This window comes from Phyllobates terribilis, unplaced genomic scaffold (assembly GCF_046119375.1).
Source record: "Phyllobates terribilis strain yellow unplaced genomic scaffold, ASM4611937v1 Scaffold_1__5_contigs__length_1240528914, whole genome shotgun sequence".
In the NCBI taxonomy this organism is placed as follows: domain Eukaryota; kingdom Metazoa; phylum Chordata; class Amphibia; order Anura; family Dendrobatidae; genus Phyllobates; species Phyllobates terribilis.
Window position 1 is genome coordinate 265,544,066 of NW_027362761.1, and position 21,263 is coordinate 265,565,328.

Genomic DNA, 21,263 nt, shown 5'->3' on the forward strand with positions numbered 1-21,263 from the left:
TAACAATGTGTGTAACTGTATTTAATTTGTGGTAAATCACTCATTCAGCTGCACACGGAGGTAGACACAGGTACGCTGTCTCTTTAAACTTCTGGTTGGTTTATTAAAATGCAGCATAAACCAACACTGAGTCCATAAAAGAAAACACGGCCTTTTGGGCAAAAACAGGGAAAACAAAGCAAAATGGTAACACAAAAGCACAGTCTTTGTGGTAGCAGGGATCCGCCTGCTCAGAGTTCAGCAACTCCACGTGGTTCAGGATAGCGCCGCTCAAACAGATCTGGAGTTCCTCTCTCCAGACCTACTGAACACTGAATGCCTCAGCTGGCTGAGTATTTAAACCCCAGACCACACCCTGAGGTGGAGATATGGTAAATGACCTCCCACCCTTCACAATGGTCATTCACAAAAAACACTCCCTTTTAAAATGGAGGTTTAACCCTCTCAGAAAATAACTTGCTTGAGCAAACCTCATGGTTTCAGTTCACGGAAGCTAATAGCCTCCGTGAAACATATCTTATATCATATGGTGATATGTCCTGGGTGAAGGCCACCAGCCAGCAAGGGACATCCGGCAGCATGGAGGAGCTGATAAAGCAACTGGAGCAGGCTAATCTCCAGCAGTATCAACAGAAACAGCAGCAGTGGCAACAGCAGCAGCAGGCACAGCAGAAGCAGCACAAGCAGCAGATGGAGCTCCTAGCCGAGATGATCTGTGGCAGGGCACCTCCCACTCAAGGTGATGACTCTCATGTGAGGAAGACGGTAAGAAGAGCCTTACAAAAGATGACCCTGGGTGATGACGTAGAGGCGTTCCTGACGGTTTTTGAGAGGGTGGTGGAGTGGGAGACATTGCCTCCGGAGCTGTGGGTAGAGGTTCTAGCACCATATTTAACAGGCAAGCCGCAGAAAGCCTATTATTACTTGGCCTTGCAGGATGCAAAAGAATATGCCAAATTAAAAACGGAGATCTTGGCGTGCTTGGGAGTGACTCTGACTGTCAGGGCGCAATAAGTGCACCACTGGGCTTATTGCAGTGACAAACCTCCCTGGTCCCAAATGTTCGACCTCCTACACTTGGTCCAAAAGTAGTTGCAACCTGAATCTTCCTCCCCAGCACAGATGGTGGAGAGAGTCGTCATGGACAGGTTCATACACTCCCCCCCCAGGCCGGTGCAAACCTGGGTTGCCCACGGAGATCCCCATAATGCTGATGACCTGGTGGGGTTGGTGGAAAAGTACCAGGCGGTAGAGAGTTCCTTGGGGAAGCCAGGGGTCGTAGTGTCTCCATACTGGGTTCCCAAAAGAGGGGAACTAGAGCCACATCTGGGGGCATCCTAGAGCCCAGGAGGGGTCTGAGTTGCTGCCAAAGGTCAAACCCAATAACAGTATGTTGGAGATGTCACACCCCAGGTCACATAGCCACCCGATGCCCCATGACAAATGAGCCAATGGACTGCAGCACAGGACGGTGCTGTTTGTACTTTAAATATCCTGCCTGCCGTGCTTTCTCTCAACCAGGTGAGGGACCGCAGGCATGCCTCGTGTCAGTGAATGGAGTGCAAGTAACTGCTCTGTTATACTCGGGGAGTTTGGTAACCCTAGTGAGGGCTACAATTCCTCATAGGCTGGTTTCGGGGAAAAAGGTCGGTGTCTGTTGTATCCATAGTGATGCTAAGAACTACCCTGTGGCCCGAGTGGTCATAGACACAAACTGTGGAGCCGAGTCCCATAAGGTGGGCATAGTCAAGGACCTGTTGCACCCTGTTATAACAGGGTGGGACTTTGCCTTGTTTTGGGACTTGTGGGAGAAAGGGAGGAAGCCAGGTTATCCGGACAACAACCAGGTCGCTGGTTGAAACCTCATCATAGGCCGCCGCTGACAAGTTTTCTTTGTGTGCTTGTTGGGGATGAGGATGAGGCAACATCCCCGGAGGCCAACATCCCTGAGCTGGAGGTGTCCGGGAGAAACTTTAGAACCGCCCAGCTCATAGACTTAACTCTAAAAGGGGAGTTTGATAATGTCACTGTTCTTAATGGTGTTGCTCAAGAGCCGGGGGCTGACACTTGATATCCGTACTTTGCCGTAAATGAGGAGTTACTATATTGGGTCACCAAGCTCAGAGGAGAGGTAATAGAGCAGTTACTAGTGCCAGGGCTGTACAGATGCAGGGTGTTAGATATGGCCCATGGACGTGTCTTAGGTTGTCATCTGGGGGTAGAAAAAACCCAAGAAAGGATTCCCCAGAGGTTCTACTGGCCCGGGTGACACCGAGAGATAGTGAATTATTGTAACTCCTGTCCCACCTGTCAGCTGACCTCCCCAGTGGCTCACTTCGGTAGCCCTTTAGTGCCTCTGCCTGTCATTGAGGTCCCGTTCGATCGCATTGGATCTAGTGGGACCCCTGGTCAAGTCCACCAAAGGACATCAGTACATCCTGTTGGTACTGGACTATGCTGCACAGTATCCGGAGGCCATACTACTATGAAACTCTTCCTCCAAGTGTATAGCCCGGGAGTTGGTCCATATCTTTTCCAGGAGGGGGTTGCCCAAAGAGATCCTAACAGACCAAGGGACTTCGTTTATGTCAAAGGTAATGAGGGAGTTGTGCAAGATCCTGCAAATCACACAACTCAGGACCTCAGTCTATCACCCACAGACAGATGGCTTGGTGGAGAGGTTTAATAAAACCTTGAAGGCCTTGATGAAGAAGGTCGTAGAGAAAGACGGCTGGGACTGGGACTGTCTACTGCCATACCTTCTATTCTCCATCAGAGAAGTCCCACATGCCTCTACTGGATTCTCCCCTTTCGAGCTGTTGTATGGATGACACCCCCGTGGACTCCTGGATGTGGCAAAAGAGATCTGGGAGGCGGAATCTACACCCCACAGGAGTGTAATCGAACATGTGGCCCAGATGCAAAAAAGGATTGCAGAGGTGATGCCCATTGTGAAAGAAAACCTCCTCAAAGTACAAGAGGCACAGTCGATGGTGTACAATAGATCGGCGAGGGTCAGACACTTCAACCTTGGGGATCGGGTACTGATGCTGGTACCTACGGTGGAGAGCAAATTCCTTGCTAAATGGCAGGGCCCCTATGAAGTAGTGGAAAAGATTGGCAATGTCAACAATAAAATCCACCAACCAGGGATAAGGAAACCCTACAGTTACGGATCCGGCTGTTGTAATGTCTGTGCTGCGGTGCAAGGAGGGACCAGAGGGGCATAACTAGGTATCAACTCGGACTGAACAAGGTTGCACGGTGGCTCAATCGACTCGGTGAACCAGGGAAGGACCGAGCAGGGGGACCAGGTGTTACTCTGGGCCAGTCCTTGTATGAGAGCAGGTGACTCCCACGGGTCAGAAGGCAGGGACTGACCGGTACAACAGATGAGCATGGCAGGCAGGCTGATGGGTGATCCGGGTAGACGGACTGGAGGACACCACGGGTAACTGGCAGGAGCCTCCAGGTAGGCAGGCTGGTAGGCACGGCAGGTAACTGGTATGTTCTCCGGGTAGGCAGGCTAGCCTGGCCCATAGACAGACTGGTGCGTTGGACCGTAGGCAGACCGTCAGGCTGGAGAGTGTACTTGGCTGGTGGAGACAGGTAGCAGGTAAAGGCTCCAGATAAGCGGACTGGCCAAGCTCATAGACAGACTGGCGGACTGGGCTGTAAGCAGACTTTCGGGCTGGACTGATAGTCAGGCTGGCGGACTGGACTGGTAGTCAGGCTAGCGGACTAGACTGGTAGTCAGACTGGCAGCGGGACCTGAGGGCTGAAGCAGAGTTAGTACACAGAGCAACAACCTTGCACGGGCACCTCCATTTTGGAGGAGGTGCCTTTTATATGAGAAGTCCTCCGGCCATTGGCCGGGGACTCCTTAGGACGGTGCGCGGCCCCTTTAAGAGGGAGGGAGCGCACGTGCACCCTAAGCACAGTGCCCGGGAAGCTGCGCGCACCGGCAGCAGCAGGAGAGCCTGAAGACTCCGGGCCAGGAGCGCGGCGGTAAGGGGGGCGGCGTCTCTGCCTGTCAGGGGGCAGAGACGCCGATGCTACACCTACCAGGTGTACCACATCAACCTGATAAAGCCATGGCATGATAGGGAGCCAGTGGAAGCTCCGTGTTTGGTGGCGAAGTCGGAAGCCAACCTGGGAAAGGTTAAGGTGGCATAACTGCTTTCACGTGCCCAGAAGCAACAATACCGAGAGTTGCTGCAGCAGAACAAGGACCAGTTCTCGGATCTATCAGGGTGTACTCAGATCATAGAGCATGAGGTGCTTCCAGAGCCTCGTGTCCAAGTGAACATGAAGCCATGTCGGATTCCTGAAGTCCGCCAAGAGGTAATCTCGATGGAGGTGAAGAGCATGCTGAGTCTAGGTGTCATTGAAGAGTCCAAGAGTGGCTGGTCCAGTCCCATAGTCTTGTTGCCGAAACCAGATGGAGAATGGCAGTTCTGCAATGACTATAGTAAACTAAATGAGGTCTCTACATTTGATTTGTACCCAATGCCTAGGGTAGATGAACTATTTGAAAGGCTAGGGCCGGCCAGGTACATTACCACCCTTGACCTTACAAAAGGGTATTAGCAAATTCCAATGTCCCAAGAGGCCAAGGAGAAGATGGCTTTTTCAATGTCAGATGGGTGTTTCCAATACACCAGGATGCTGTTTGGGTTGCAAGGCGCTCCAGCTACCTTCCAGAAAGCCATGGACCGGCTCCTAGCTCCCCATAAGAAGCATGCAGTGGCCTACTTGGATGATATCGTGATCTACAGTCAGGATTGGGGAAGCCATCTGAGCAAAGTCCAGGCGATATTCAATGCTCTACGGAAGGCAGGGTTTTCCATCAACCCAAAGAAGTGTGCCATGGGCATGGAGGAAGCAAGATATTTGGGCTATGTTGAAGGCAGAGACGTGATAAAGCTTCAATTAAATAAAATTGATGCGATCCAGGGTTGGCCACAACCTCTCTCAAAAAAGCAGGTCAGAGCGACCCTGGGCATCAGGGGCTACTACTGCCGGTTCATCCCTAACTTCGCCATTATAGTCGCCCCTTTGACGGACCTCCTTAAAGGGACAAAGTTGGCTATGGCTAAGTGGTCTCCAGAAGCTGAGACGGCTTTCCAAAAACTAAAGCAGGCCCTGTGTAATCAGCCAGTGTTGGTGGCACCAGATTTTTCTAAAGAGTTTGTGGTCCAAACGGATGCGTCGGATACTGTGCTGGGTGCTGTCCTATCACAAGAGATGAACGGGGAAGAGCACCCCATAATGTATTTAAGCCGGAAGATGACATCTTGTGAGAAGAATTACTCCATAGTGGAGAAGGAATGTTTAGCCATCAAGTGGGCGTTGGACACTCTAAAATACTACCTCTTAGGCAAGAAGTTCAGTCTGGTGTCAGACCATGCCCCACTAAGATGGATGAGTGAGAAGAAGGGGAACAATGCCCGAGGGACCAGGTGGTTCCTAGCTCTCCAGGATTTCAGCTTCCATGTAGATCATAGGCCTGGGAAACTGCATGGCAATGCTGACGCATTGTTGAGGGTCCACTGTTTGTTAGTGGAAGGTACAAAGCCGCCGGACAGGTCCTTGAGGGGAGATATGTCACTGAGGTTGGTAGCTTCAGTGATGTAAAACCGAAAAAGCATGCTCTAGCACGTATAGTGCTGAGAGGGTTAATAGGGTGTCTCGGGGCCGGTTTTTACGAGCAGTCATAAGAGATGGGTGGGATTGGTTGCTCACATATCCCCACCCCGGGGTGTGTTTTTTTGTAAATAAAATGGAGACCAAGTGTCTCATGCAGTGTTTGTGGCTGGAGGCGTCGAGACCTCCAGCCTGTCTGTGCTAAAGGACACTGACTGTGAGCGGGTGGACCCTCCGTAATGCATGGACTGTTCATTTGCTGTTTTTGTTACTCTGTGTCGGACAAGGCTGTGTTTTGTTTACTTTGAAAGTGTGGTTTATGAAGATACAATAAACCTGCCTTGGACATTTTTAAAGAAACTGTTTCCCGCCTACCTCAACCGCAGCCGAGTGAGTACCAAACCCTATAATATGTATACTGTACATGTATACATATTGTAGGTGACGCGCCCCCTGGGCCGTGTGTGTGTGTGAATACCCGGAGCCGGGCCTCTGCGTAACGCTGGGGGTTGTAGTCTCCGTGGCGACGACCCGGTCCCGTGGCTCAGGGCGGTCAAACCAGTGGCGGATCTGTCTCTTTGGTTTTGTAATGCTTAAATGTCCGACTACGCCACCCGTGGATTGCAGTCACTGAGAACCGCCGCTGCAGGGCAGACCGCTGAGGCTAATGTTGTGTGTGCAGCAGGGGGTAGTATAACTCCCCACAGGAGGAGTATAGCCCCAGGGCAGTGAGTGCAGAGGATGGGGGTGATGGTGCGCGGAAGCAACAGTAATGACTCAGAGTCCAGTGATGCAGTCCAGGGTCTTTACTCACAGTTTTACACTCCAAGCCACTTCTGCAGGTAATGGCCGCCCACGTCGTGCTGTGCTCACCAGGTGAGGGGCTCGGCAAACTCCCAGGCACCTTTGGAATGCTTTTCAGGACCCCCTTCGTGTGTCCTTTCTCTGGCCTGTCGTACCCCACAATTGACCACGTTTCTGTCCAGCTGCCTCGGGCCTTGGCGGGCAAATGTATGTTCCGTTTCCCTGGGTCCTATATGGTGACTTCCTAACGGGTGTAGTGAGGGGCCGTGCACGTGCAATGCCACGGCCTCCGGTTACTAGCTGAGGGTAGTTGCTCTCCTCCACTAGATGAGGGATCCAGTTCCCTTTTCTTGGCCTGACCCCCGTACTCTGGTAGCGGTGGGCGTGCGGTGGTGGCTGGCCAGTCCGCACCCCTGGGGTCCCTTCAGTCTTCTCCTAGAGCTTCCTCCATTCCTCTCCTCTCCGTTCCTCTCCTCCAGGACCAGGCCTTGAGACTTGGCCTGCCTGCGGAGCAGAGCCCATGCAGAGCCTCTGCTCCCAGCCTCCTTCTCTCTCTTTCTACTCTGACTCTAAGATGGTGCCCACCTTATATACTCCTCTATACAGTGCACCCGGGATCTACTCTCCCCACCCACACACTACCGGGTTCCCCCTTTCTAGGTGTTCCCTCCCCCCACTCCAGCCAGGGACAGGGACAGTTGTGCTCACTCCCGGGAGCATTGTCGCCCTGTCCCCCAGAAATGTGGTGTAGTGCATGTGGGTGTTAGGGTCCTGAGCCACACTCCATCCTTACCTGGAAGTGAGATATCACACCTCTGGGAGAGATGCAATACCTCTGTAGCAACCGAACCCTCGGGGCGCTACATTCCCCCCTGGTAAATCACAGCACGTCCACGGGCTGGAACAGAGCAAAAGACATTTAATTGCAAGACATGCAAAAACATTTTTAAATTCAACCATATAAAAGCAATTCAACATTTTCTTTTTCCCTTTATGGGAGACAACTTTTCCTGTTACTTTCAGCATTATTAAACTTTACTTTTTAATAGATATAAAATTTTCTTTCAAATATATAACTCGTAGCATATATATGTATATAAACATTTCTTCAAGTAGAAAACTCAAACTATTCTCAGCAACATTCTTGCGACGAAGTCTCTTTAGCAGGTCACAGTCCTTGCCGCGACCCGGTGTCCATGTCACCCAACAAGGTGCAATTCTTCTAAGTGCAACAAACATCTTCAGGTATCCTTTAAGGTAGGTGTGTATAAAACCAATAGAGGGCACTTTAAGAAGTGCAACTATTTACAAAGGTTTGGCTGCTCCCAGTCCTCAGCCGGATAGAAAGGGTTGGCTGCTCCCAGTCCTCAGCCGGATAGAAAGTTTGGCTGCTCCCAGTCCTCAGCCGGATAGTTCACAGACCCTTTTCGGGTAACTTCTGGTAAACAAATAAACTTGACAATAATCCCGATCCGGGTAAACTTTTTGTAATCCGCAAACGGCGTGTCACGAAACTTCTTCACCCTGGCGGGTAACTATATACAGTTTCTTATCGCTGCGCTTTAGTAGCGGTATCCCTGCGCCTCATCCTCTTCAGGCTCATCCGCATCCGGGTCCTCAGCATAGCGGAATTCAGGGTAGCGGTGCTCTTCCACCCTCCGGACGTTAAGAGCGTACCACCCTCGCAGACCTCGGTGTCGGGTGTATGATACCTGATCCCCCGGGAACAGATCCCGTTTCGGGTGACCCGCGAGCAGACGACTCTCCACATCCCCCCGGTCAACATAGAGGTCTGTTTCCATCGTCGGGTCCCGTATGAACCGCCACCCCTTCTCCTGGTGGAATTTGACCACGATCCCGGTAACTGTGGGACCGCACACAGCCTGGGGGTCTCGGCGGGTCCGGGTCTTTTCTTCCGCGCTCCGGGCCTGCAGCTGTTCTTGCCTCTGGCGCCGCGCCCGCTTCTCCTTCTCCAGCTGCTCTATTTCACGGCGGCAGAATTCCCGCCTGCGAGCTGCGTCCGCCCGCGTTTCCTGTGAAAACCCCATTAGGTCCTCCTTGGTCTGGTCCCACTCTATCTGGACCTCTTCATCCAGGAGCTGGGGGATGGTGACTGGCTGTGGAGCGGGCAGGAGTGGAGAAAGTGGGGCTTCGGCCCCCGAGGACAGGTCCCTCCAGTGGCAAGGGTGAACCCATCCGCATGGCAGGGGGACCGGCTCTCCATCAGGCCCGGCAAGCTGACTGTACAAGTCAGCCCCTAAGGATGGTAGTGTTGGGACCGGGGGCGCTCGTTGTTGGAAGGCGCCTGGGGGCATCAGGCCCTGCGACCGGGCCTGGAGCGGGCTGCTTCCGGCCGTACCCAGGATCAAGGGGCACGGCGTGGGACATGGTCCGGCGGCTACGCTTGGGGCTTTGGGCCTAGGTGCAGGCGGCGGAGCGGAGGAGGAGGTGCAGCAACTTCCGGGGCGATCGGCTCCACGACGGGTCCAGGGGCAGGTTAGTGGCGTCCTGGCTGGTATCAGGGGCGTCCCCCTTAACTGCTCCCTTTGCAGCGCCGCTCTCAGCCTAAGGCGGTCCTCCTCCGTCCTCAGGGGCAGGCTCACTGTCGGGTGGTTGCAGCGCCTCTTGCTGCCGGGCCGTGAGCCACCGGCCCATCTCTTCTCTCCACACCGCAATGGCCTCCCGCTGCGCCTGGACCATCCTCTGATCCAAATCCTCCAGTCCAGCCTGGAGGAATTCAGGGTCTTCTCGGGGAGCCGGGCCATCAGCTCCGCGAGGCTGCACGGAGCCGCTTCGGCCTGCAGTAGGCCACTGGCACGGGTACTGGGGCTAGTGCTGCTCGCCATCTCCGGGTGTGGTCTGCCGAGACTGATCCAAACCACACCCTGCCCCTCGGTTTTCTTTCCCTTTCGCCCCTGTTGGGGGTGGTCCCGGGGCAATCTGCTGACAATCACTCTCAGGGGCTGCCCCCCCACGTTGATGGACATCTCTGCAGCCGCACTCATGGCTGTTGGGGGCGGGCTCCGTCCTTGGCGCCATTCTGGGACCTGGCCCACGATGGGAGGTGGCTTCTTGTTGTTTTTTGGCGTGCACATCATGGCGTCCGTTCTTCTGGGGCGGGCGCCACATTCAATACAGTGAAACAGTCTCTAGGCACACAATACCCGCTGATAACGGGTTGGTTTCGATCCTGCCGACTATGCCAAAGTTGACGCGCCCCCTGGGCCGTGTGTGTGTGTGAATACCCGGAGCCGGGCCTCTGCGTAACGCTGGGGGTTGTAGTCTCCGTGGCGGCCACCCAGTCCCGTGGCTCTGGGCGGTCAAACCAGTGGCGGATCTGTCTCTTCGGTTTTGTAATGCTTAAATGTCCGACTACGCCACCCATGGATTGCGGTCACTGAGAACCGCCGCTGCAGGGCAGACCACTGAGGCTGATGTGTGTGCAGCAGGGGGTAGTATAACTCCCCACGAGAGGAGTATAGCCCCAGGGCAGTGAGTGCAGAGGATGGGGGTGATGGTGCGCGGAAGCAACAGTAATGACTCAGAGTCCAGTGATGCAGTCCAGGGTCTTTACTCACAGTTTTACACTCCAAACCACTTCTGCAGGTAATGGCCACCCACGTCGTGCTGTGCTCACCAGGTGAAGGGCTCGGCCAACTCCCAGGCACCTTTGGAATGCTTTTCAGGACCCCCTTCGTGTGTCCTTTCTCTGGCCTGTCGCACCCCACAATTGACCACGTTTCTGTCCAGCTGCCTCGGGCCTTGGCGGGCAAACGTATGTTCCGTTTCCCTGGGTCCTATATGGTGCCTTCCTAATGGGTGTAGTGAGAGGCCGTGCACATGCAATGCCACGGCCTCCGGTTACTAGCTGAGGGTGGTTGCTCTCACTCCCGGGAGCATTGTCGCCACACTCCATCCTTACCTGGAAATGAGATATCACACCTCTGGGTGAGATGCAATACCTCTGTAGTGACTGAACCCTCGGGGCGCTACATAGGGATTTTACACACTTGGATGCGACGGGGGGAATAAAAAGGTTCATGTCTGGAAATGATCATATGGCAACAGCATGCAGTATGGTTTTGGGGTCTACGTTGTACAAATGATAAATTGAAAAATTAAAACAGGCATTCAAAAACTAAAATATGACCTCTCTTAAAAAGATTAAAAAAATAAGAGAAAACATGGCCACTTGACTTTACAAAATTAGACTGGACAAAAAAAAAAGGAAGAATCACATCCCAAAAGCAAGCATCTGCAATAGGTTGCTGTATTCATGTGGCGTGTATGGCTCTGATATTCACCTTTCACAACAACTAAGGCCCCGATTCAACAGGACAATGCCAGTGTTGATGACGTGCCTCATAATGAATCAGTAGTGTCTGAAAAGTGGAGTGCGCCTCTGTCAGTGCCTCGCCACAAATTTTACACAAGTAAAGGAGTGGGAATAAGATTTGTGGCATAGCGATTGCCGTTGCTCATCATGAATTTTGATAAGTGGGAGTTGCCATGTCCCAGCCCCAGCTTTGCCCACTTTGTCAGAACAGGGCAAACATAGCGTCAGAACACCAAAACTCGCAGTACTTTTGCGCAGCCTTGCATTGTGCCAAAGCTTTGCAACTTCTCAAACCTTTTTACAGTAGAATTCTAGAATAAAAGCTTCGATGAATTGGGCCCTATGTGTGCAATAATTTATAAATTCTTACACTGTGCACACTTTGTGAGGTAGACAATAGTGTATAAATTTCTGGATTATGACGATATATATATATATATACATATATGTGACGCGCCCCTGGGCCTGTGTCACGCTGCGTTGCGCACGCGGGAGCTTACCCGGAGCCGGATCTCTTGAGGGTTGTAGTCTCGTGGCGGTGACCCGGTCCGTGCCCAGGGAGTCAAACTGAGCGGCGATGTAACAGCGGTAGATGTTGGACGACTACGCCACCCGTTGAATGCAGCTATGGAGCTGCCGCTGCAGGACAGTCCGCTGAGGCCGGTGGATGGATGGTGCAGCGTAGATGGTATAACCCCCAACGGGAGGGGTATGGCCTCAGGGCAGCAGATGTGGATGATGGGGGTAGCAGGAACCACTCAGAGACGGTGCGGTGTAATTCAGGGTCTTTACTGGTAACAACGATAGACCCTCCCGGAGTACTTGCTAGTGAACGGGGCCTGGTCAGTCCTTGAGCAGATGGGATCTCCCCTGGCCAGGCGGAGTTGTAGGCCTCCCAAACTGACTGTACTCTTCTGGCTACCTTGCTAGAAGCGGATATAAGTAGCCCACGTCCCTGAGTGTACCGTGTGGTGCTCACCCGTATGGCCGGTGACTCGGGGCCTTCTAATGGCTTCCACTCCACGATGGCGGTGCTGGTCCCACGCGTGTGACCGTGCCTTCGGGTTTCTGGGCCTGAGGACCTGAAATCCCCTGCCGGTCGGCTTCTGCTGCTGGGTAAGAGTTAGTCCCCACAGCCTCGGACGCCGGGTCCGGTAAGAAAGCTTCTCAGTCAGGGCAAGCTCTGCAGCTGCCAGCCCCTGACTCGTAGTAGTATTGCTTCTGCTGTTTCTTGTCTCTACTCTCCTTGACTCCAGGCTCAGGCCCCTGGACAGGGCCTGCCTGTGGAGCAGAGCCCATAGAGCAGCTCTGCTCCCTGTCTTCTCCTCTCAGAACTCCCTACCCTGCCTCAGCCCCAGGTTTATATAGGGGAAGTCCTTCCCCTCCCAAGACTGGGCAGGAGGTGTGGCATGCACAGGATCCCTGACCAAAGGACCTCCCACCTGCTCTCAGACGTAATATCTCTATCACTGTGGCAACCAGACCCCTGGGGTGTCACATTCCCCCCTAGTGAAATTTAGTACTCCGGGACTAAACATATTTTTTTTAGAAAAACATAACAAGGTATAACAATAACAATAAGAAAAACACATAAGATGGTTACGGCGTGTCCGCAACCGGGTGCAGTTTTGAAAAGCAAGGTGTCCATTTCACCAAAACAGGGAGACGTAACCAGGTAGGGGTCTGTCCTACCCCGAGTCCTTAACAGTCTTTTAGTCCATCCTGGGTTACGCTCCACTAACTGTACAAAGGATTCCCGGTAAATCCACCAAGGACTCCTATAAATAACTGGAAACACATAATATTTACAAGATATGGCCGCTCTCAGTCCTCGGCCAGTGGGGATAAGGATTGGCTGCTCACAGTCCTCAGCCTGTGGGGAGATGGGATGGCTGCTCACAGTCCTCAGCCTGGTTAAGGATAGGGGACACACGGGAACAGTTCACACTTGTCCCAACGGGGACCATATTTTAATTAGCAACACAAGTACCCCTACGGGTAACTATGTACAGTTCCACTTTACCGTACTTCAGTAACGGCATCCTCCTGCTCCTTCTTGGGTGTAGGCTTCAGACCCGTCCGGGTCCTCTTGGACTTCCTCGTATTGGTAGTACTGCAGCTCCTCCTCAGTCAGACGGTGTACATGGAGGGCGTACAGTCCTTTGGCACCCTTATGCCGGGTGAAGGCAACCACATCACCCGGATAGAGATCACGTCCGCGGTGCCCGTCCGGGCTGGCATGTTGTGCGAAAAGATCTGCGCCCAGGGGTGGCACTGTGGAGGTTGAGGGCGCCGTAGGGGCGGCAGCGCCCGGGGGTACTCGGCCTTGCGACCAGGCCGGGGGTGCTTTGGAAGTAGAGGGCACTGTTGGAACAGCGGCGCCCTGGTTCACTAGGCCTTGCGACCGGGCCTGGAGAGGGTCGCCGTTGATGACGCCCGGGGTCAGAGAGTGCGACTTTGGGCCTGGGCGCGGGCTGGTGGTGGCGGTGCCCAGGGCTGGAGGGCTCGGCCGCAGGGCTTGTTGCGGGGGCTGGAGCAGGTCGGTGTTCGCAGCGCCCGGGGTCAGCGGCTCCACCAGGGGGCCCGGGAGCAGGCTGACGCTGGCAGCGTCCGGGACAGGGAGACTCCTCTTACCTGCTCCCGCGACCGCTCCTGCATCACGCGTCTTCTCCTGGTGCTGGTCGGGGCCCGCGACGGCTGGGGCGCTGCCGATGCTGGGCAGCTTAGTCTGCTGCCGGTTCGCCATCTTGCTGTCCGTTCCTGGTGTCCTCCTCCCCCCTAGTGGACCGTGACCTACCTTGCGATGATCCTCTTCCGTAGGCCGCGGCTCCGCAGTGGATCGTCAGGGTTGAGGACCTTCCGTCGCGCTCCTGTGACGTCGGCGTCTGCTGGGCTCCTTCCAGGACCTTACGCAACGTCCGGACGTGAGGCGGGGCTTCAGTTCTCGCGCGCTTTCGAAGTCCATGCCCCTCTTCTTCCCGCGCGGCGTCCTCAAGATGGCGTCCAATGGCGGGAAAACTCCACGGATGGCGGGAAGAAGGCTGAAGATGGCGCCGGATGGCGGGAATCTTCACAGATGGCGGGAAGAAGGCTGAAAATGGCGCCGGATGGCGGGAATCTTCACCGATGGCGGGAAAACTTCACGGATGGTAAGTTTTAAAAGTCTCTTTTTCAGGCACGCAGTACCCGGTGGTTGCGGGCACGAAATCCTGCCGACTACGCCAAAGTTGACGCGCCCCTGGGCCTGTGTCACGCTGCGTTGCGCACGCGGGAGCTTACCCGGAGCCGGATCTCTTGAGGGTTGTAGTCTCGTGGCGGTGACCCGGTCCGTGCCCAGGGAGTCAAACTGAGCGGCGATGTAACAGCGGTAGATGTTGGACGACTACGCCACCCGTTGAATGCAGCTATGGAGCTGCCGCTGCAGGACAGTCCGCTGAGGCCGGTGGATGGATGGTGCAGCGTAGATGGTATAACCCCCAACGGGAGGGGTATGGCCTCAGGGCAGCAGATGTGGATGATGGGGGTAGCAGGAACCACTCAGAGACGGTGCGGTGTAATTCAGGGTCTTTACTGGTAACAACGATAGACCCTCCCGGAGTACTTGCTAGTGAACGGGGCCTGGTCAGTCCTTGAGCAGATGGGATCTCCCCTGGCCAGGCGGAGTTGTAGGCCTCCCAAACTGACTGTACTCTTCTGGCTACCTTGCTAGAAGCGGATATAAGTAGCCCACGTCCCTGAGTGTACCGTGTGGTGCTCACCCGTATGGCCGGTGACTCGGGGCCTTCTAATGGCTTCCACTCCACGATGGCGGTGCTGGTCCCACGCGTGTGACCGTGCCTTCGGGTTTCTGGGCCTGAGGACCTGAAATCCCCTGCCGGTCGGCTTCTGCTGCTGGGTAAGAGTTAGTCCCCACAGCCTCGGACGCCGGGTCTGGTAAGAAAGCTTCTCAGTCAGGGCAAGCTCTGCAGCTGCCAGCCCCTGACTCGTAGTAGTATTGCTTCTGCTGTTTCTTGTCTCTACTCTCCTTGACTCCAGGCTCAGGCCCCTGGACAGGGCCTGCCTGTGGAGCAGAGCCCATAGAGCAGCTCTGCTCCCTGTCTTCTCCTCTCAGAACTCCCTACCCTGCCTCAGCCCCAGGTTTATATAGGGGAAGTCCTTCCCCTCCCAAGACTGGGCAGGAGGTGTGGCATGCACAGGATCCCTGACCAAAGGACCTCCCACCTGCTCTCAGACGTAATATCTCTATCACTGTGGCAACCAGACCCCTGGGGTGTCACATATGCGTCCTCCATCCTGGTATATATGTCACATGTCCCTTCATCCTGGCCCCATCCTGGTATATATTTCACCCACTCTGCTATATGTCCCTTATCCTGGGCCCCACTCTGGTATAAATCCCCCTTTTTGGTATATATCCCTCGTTCTGCTGTTGTTCTTTAATGTATAGATGAAAATAAACCATTATACTCACCAGGGTCATAGAAGTCATGGGGCTCCATAGAAGGAGTATAAAGCACCTCTCATAGTCTTCCATATAATATAATGAATCCCATAGTCCTCCATATAATATACTGCACAGCTCATAGTCATCCATGTAGTATAATGCACAGCCCATAGTCATCCATAAAGTATAATGCACCCGCATAGTCATCCATAAAGATAATGCACCCCCATAGTCATCCATAAAGTATAATGCACCCCATTGTAATCCATAAAGTATAATGCACCCCCATAGTCATCCATAAAGTATTATGCACCCCATAGTCATCCATAAAGTATAATGTACCTCCATAGTTATCCATAAAGTATGATGCACACCTAGTCATACAAAAAGTATAATGCACCCCATAGTCATTCATAGTAGTATGGCCAATGATTTTTTTAAAAATAAATATATAAATACTCACCTTCCCCCTCAGCTACACCTGGCCCATCTGCAGGTTCAGGCCCTTATCTGCAACGTGCCCCTGAATGAACTGGGCCCTCAGCTTCACAGGACCCGACCGCACCTGACTCCCCTCCGCACCCGGCCCCCTGGCCGCAACGAACCCCCTCTGGCCGCCTCTGACCCTGCTGGCCGCCTCTGACCCTGCTGGCCGCCTCTGACCCTCCTGGCTGCCTCTGACCCTTCTGGCCGCCTCTGACCCTGCTGGCCGCCTCTGACCCTGCTGGCTGCCTCTCATCCTGCCTCCCACCCTGCTGCCTGCCCCTGACCCTGCCAGCCGCTTCTGAGCCCCTGGCTGCATCATACTGCTCCCGGCTGCATCATCCTATCCTTGGCTGCATCACCTGCACCATCCCATCCTCGGCTGCATCATCCCATCCTCGGCTGCACCATCCCATCCTCTGCTGCACCATCCCATCCTCGGCTGCATCATCCCTCCCCCGGCTGCATCATCCCATCCTCGGCTGCATCTTCCCATCCTTGGTTGCATCTTCCCATCCTCGGCCGCATCTTCCCATCCTCGGCTGCATCTTCCCATCATCGGCTGCTTCCCTTCATCCTCAGCTGCCTCCTCTCATCTCGGCTGCATCACCTCACCCCGGCTACATCACCTCATCTCTGACAGCACCATCTCACCCCTACTGCATCACCTCATCTCCGGCTGCTTCATCTCATCCCTGCTGCATCACCTCATCTCCGGCTGCTTCATCTCATCCCCGCCGCATCACCCCATCCCTGCTGTATCATCCTATCCCCAGCCGCACCCTCTCATCCAGGCTCCATCACCTAGTCCACGGCTGCTGCATCTCCCCCCGGCTACTTCACCTTCATCTCCACCCCGGCTATTTGTACCTCTCCCCTGGAGTGCAACTCATCCCTGAACTGCTCTCCATCCCTGATCGCATCCTATCCCCCAGCAGCACCCCACATGCGGCCACCTGTTCCCCACTAGGACTCACCCCACCTACATCGCTCCAAGGCTGCCTCCTACTCCTGTCACCTCTCGCCCACTACTCACCCCCGCAATGTTCCCACTTCTTCTCACCCTCACTCCCATCCTTCTCCACTTCCTACTACCCCCACTCATCACTCCTCCCAGTAATGAAATGCTCATCTCTCCCTCCATCCTACCTACTCACCTCACCCTCTCCTCTGAACTGTTCCTCCACTTTCAACCCTCCATCTCCAAACAAACACGCCCGCCATGCAAGCTCTCCTGCCCACACCTTCTCACCCTCTCCCTGCTCCTCCTAATTGCGGGTGACATCTCCCATAATCCTGGCCCACCCCATCACACCACCCCCCCACTCCCATGACATATAACCAACCCCCGTAACCTCAACAACCTCAGACCCATCCCTCCCGCCCCTGCTTCCCCAGTCTCCCTTCCGGGCGCCCTCTGGAACGCCCGCTCGGTCTGCAATAAACTTCCATACATCCACGACCTCTTCATGTCCAAAAAGCGCTCCTTCCTCGGCATCACGGAAACCTGGCTCACCCCCTCTGACACAACCTCCCCGGCCGCCCTTTCCTACGGTGGACTTACATTTTCCCACACCCCCCGCCCCAACAACACCCGTGGTGGAGGCGTCGGCCTACTCCTGGCCAACACGTGCTCCTTCATCCCGATTACGCCGCCCCCCTCCTACCCCCTCCCCTCCTTCGAGGCACATTCCGTGCGCATCTTCTCCCCTTGCAACCTCCAACTGGCAGTTATCTACCATCCCCCAGGATCCCCCTCCTCTTTCTTTGACCACTTCACAACCTGGCTCCTCCACCTCCTCTCCTCTGACATCCCCACCATCATCATGGGTGACTTCAATATCCCCGTTGACACCCCCTGTACCGCCGCCTCTAGACTCCTATCCCTAACCTCCTCCCTCGGTCTCTCCCAATGGACCTCATCTGCCACACACACCGACGGTCACACACTGGACCTTGTCTTCACCTGCCTCTGTTCCCTCGCTGACCTCAAAAACTCACCTCTCCCCCTATCTGACCACAACCTACTGACCTTCTCCTCCCTCTCCCCCCCCTCTGATCGCCCCTCCCCGCACACTCCCCCACCCCCGTAGAAACCTCAAACGCATCAACTTCCACTCACTCTCCGAGTCCCTCCTCCCTCTCTCCGGCCTAGCTTCTTCTCAGGATGCCGCCGCCACCCTCTACAACACCAACCTCACTACAGCCCTCGACCAAGCTGCCCTGCTTTCACACGTCACAACCCGTGCACACAGACAACCCTGGCTAACGCCCCTCACGAAAAAACTTCGGCAGACGTCCAGAGTGGCTGAGCGGAAATGGAAGAAATCCCACTCCACTTAACACCTCACCCTGTTCAAACAGTCCCTCACCGCCTTCAAGACTGCTCTCACGAATGCAAAACAAGACTACTTCTCTTCCCTAATAACCGCCCTATCCCGCAACCCCAAGCAACTTTTCAGTACCTTCAACTCTCTACTCCGTCCCCCTGCACCCCCCCGCCCCTCATCTCAGCCGACGACTTCGCCACCTTCTTCAAGGACAAGATTGAGAAAGTCAGACAAAGCTTCAATCTACAAGCCGCTCAGCCCCCCACCCCCACAGCCCAACCCCCCTCACCCAAATGTAGTTTCTCCCCCATGACAGAAGACCTCCTCTCCTCTCTGCTAGCTCACTCACACCTCACCACCTGTGCCCTCGACCCCCTCCCCTCCCACCTCATCCCTAACCTCACAACTGTCCTCATCCCCTCCCTAACCCATCTTTTCAACCTATCACTTAAATCCGGCACTTTCCCATCATCCTTCAAGCATGCCACAATCACACCCATCCTCAAAAAACCCTCCCTTGACCCTGCAATAGTCTCCAACTACCGCCCGATATCTCTCCTCCCTTTTGCCTCAAAATTACTTGAACAGCACGTTCATGCCGAGCTGTCCTCCCACCTCTCCGCCTCCTCCCTCTTCGACCGTCTTCAATCCGGTTTCCGACCCCACCACTCCACCGAAACAGCCCTAAATAAAGTCACCAACGACCTACTGACCGCCAAGAGCAAGCGACACTACTCGGTTCTCCTTCTTCTCGACCTCTCCGCCGCCTTCGACACAGTCGACCACCCCCTCCTACTCCACATCCTAGAATCCATTGGCATCACTGACCTGGCCCTCTCATGGATCTCCTCCTACCTAACGGACCGGACTTTCAGCGTCACCCACTCCCACACCTCATCCTCGCCCCACCCCCTTTCTGTTGGAGTTCCCCAAGGCTCAGTCCTGGGACCACTACTCTTCTCCGCCTACACCCTCAGCCTGGGGAAACACATCGAATCCCACGGCCTCCAATACCACCTCTACGCTGACGACACCCAGCTCTACCTGTCTGGCCCCGACATTTCCTCCCTACTATCCAAAATTCCCCAATGCCTATCCGCCATCTCATCCTTCTTCTCCGCCCAATTCCTCAAACTCAACATGGACAAGACCGAGATAATCGTCTGCCCCCCCCAACCGCTCTCCCCCGCTCCACAACTTATCCATCACAATCAACGACTGCACCCTCTCACCTGTCTCCCACGCCAAGTGCCTCGGGGTAATCCTCGACTCCTCCCTCTCCTTCAAGCCCCACATAGAAGCCCTCGCCACCGCCTGCCGACTCCAACTGAGGAACATTGCCTCGAATCCGCTCGTTCCTTGACCAGGACTCGGCAAAAATGCTTATCCATGCCCTCATCATCTCCCGTCTCGACTACTGCAACCCCCTGCTCACTGGCCTCCCTGCTTCCTCCCTCGCACCTCTCCACACCATCCTCAACTCCGCTGCCCGACTCATCCACCTATCTCCCCGTTTCACCCCCGCCTCCCCCCTCTGCCAAGCCCTTCACTGGCTCCCCATTGCCCTGAGATCACGGTTCAAAACCCTAACCCTAACATACAAGGCCATACATAACCTGTCCCCTCCCTACATCTCCGACCTGGTTTCCAGATATGTCCCCCCGCGCGATCTTCGCTCCTCTCAAGAACTTCTCCTCTTCTCCCCTCTCATTTCCTCCTCCCACAACCGCCTACAAGACTTCTCTCGTGCATCCGCCATACTCTGGAACTCTCTCCCCCATCACATCCGACACTCCCCTACCCTGGGAACCTTCAAGAAAAACCTAAAGACCCACCTGTTCCTTCAGGCCTACAGCCCACACTGAGACCCATCCGCTAACCCATCTCACCCTCTCCTCTCCCCTTCCTCCTGTCTACCCACCCACCCCCTATAGACTGTGAGCCCTCGTGGACAGGACCTCTTGCCCTACTGTACCAGTGCGCCTCGTTTGATGTTTCATGTTCGTGTCCCTGTCTGCCCCTACACTTGTAAAGCGCCATGGAACCTAATGGCGCTATATAAATATTTAATAATAATAATAACGCGCGTGAAATAATGTGCAATCGTGATGATCAAGAAAAATCTTTATTGTAGTCAAAAATGTACATAATATTGTATATAAAAATGTATTGTTTATTCTGCAACTTTAGTGGAAATTAATTCTTCGTCTTTTTCTTTTCTCTTCAAAGCTTCTCTTGATACCTTTTCTCTTATAGAAGGACTGCGGATCTTCTCTGTGAGGCACCCAGCCGTAGTCCCCCATCTTGTTCACATTCCATCTACCTTGGTATCATCATTCCTTCTCCTTGATATCCTGATTAGTGATGAGCGAGCCTGCTCGCCACTGCTCGGTACTCGCCCGAGCATCACTGTGCTTGACATACTCGGTCAGTATTTCGGGGTTGCTTGGGCGGGAGCTCGGGTCTCCGCCCTGCATGTTTGGCGCTGTTTAGAGAGCCAATGAACATGCAGGGATTGCTTGCCACGAACTGTAATGCCGTAGCCATGTTGGTTGTGGCATTACAGTGATTGGCTGGCCGCATAGCATCATCGGGTCTATATAAGATCTGGCCTGTCAACATTTTCAGTTGACAGGCGGATGCGCCTATCAGTTATATCAGTTATAATGCCCCCGGCGACACTAAAAACAATCTCTGACAAAAATCTAGCGGCCAGGACCTCCAAGGCATAGAGAGACAGTTCATGCCACGTGTCCAGCTTGGATACCCAACAGTTGTAAGGCACAGAGAGGAATCATGGATGACGCTGATACGGTCACCACGGTAGTCCTTCAGCGTCTTCCAAAACTTTTCCCTCCATGTCAGTGCCCCGTGTATCAAGGCGTGGGGGCTCGAAGGGTCTGAGAAAACTGTCCTAGACCTTTGACAGTGTTCCCCTGCCTCTGCCGCATCTGGATTGTGTCTCCCTCGCTTGTACTCCTTGGTTGTCCAATTAACTATCTGTGACATCTGCCGCCAGCATTGTCAGATGGGAATTTTTTTTTTGTTAGAATTCCTCAACAAGAGACTGAACTTAAAATCTCCAAAAATGAACTCCTTTGGTTTCCTCCCTCAAGTAACCTTCCTATACCTGACTTTTACTAACCTACCTATATCTGACTTTTACTAACCTACCTATACCTGACTTTGCAATTTCCTTTAGGTGGTGCCAACATTAGCT

At 54.2% G+C, this 21,263-nt stretch overlaps 1 pseudogene; it reads left to right on the plus strand.

Moving 5' to 3' along the window:
- The first annotated feature begins 579 nt into the window (after positions 1 to 579).
- On the plus strand, positions 580 to 19,908 carry LOC141259350 (uncharacterized; annotated as a pseudogene).
- Positions 19,909 to 21,263: the final 1,355 nt, after the last annotated feature.